Source organism: Penaeus monodon, chromosome 34 (assembly GCF_015228065.2).
Source record: "Penaeus monodon isolate SGIC_2016 chromosome 34, NSTDA_Pmon_1, whole genome shotgun sequence".
Taxonomy (NCBI): Eukaryota; Metazoa; Arthropoda; class Malacostraca; order Decapoda; family Penaeidae; genus Penaeus; species Penaeus monodon.
Genome location: NC_051419.1, coordinates 32447938 through 32448421, shown reverse-complemented (window position 1 = coordinate 32448421; position 484 = coordinate 32447938).

The following is a 484-nucleotide window of genomic DNA, read 5'->3' as shown; positions in this document are numbered from 1 at the left end:
GAATTCGAATCACACAGAGGCAACGAACCCGCCTCCTCTTTCCCCAGACACAGTCTTCGAAACAGCCGGCCTGCTTGCAACACAAAAGCACAGGGCATGCAACGTTGCAATCGCCGGATCAGAATGAGGTCCTTCACACAGGTCTATGAAGATGTATGTTGCTTCTACAGTTGCATGTTAGGCTTTTTCAGTTGTATGAGATATTTTGGTTTGTTATTGCATATCAAGTAGTTGTGTTATTGTACTGTGTAAGTAAGTTGTTATTTTAGAGTATTAAACTTATTGTATTAGAATAATTAGATGGCTGTCATTTGGTTTTAGGTATTTTTAGAGTATTTGGTTTATTGTTTAATGTAATCTGCCTCACTACATTAGATATGATTACTATTAACAACTATCTGGCTTACTGTGAACAAAAATAATGGAAATTCTAATCTAACAACTAAACTGTGTAGTTATATGTAGTTATTCAGTGTTATATAAC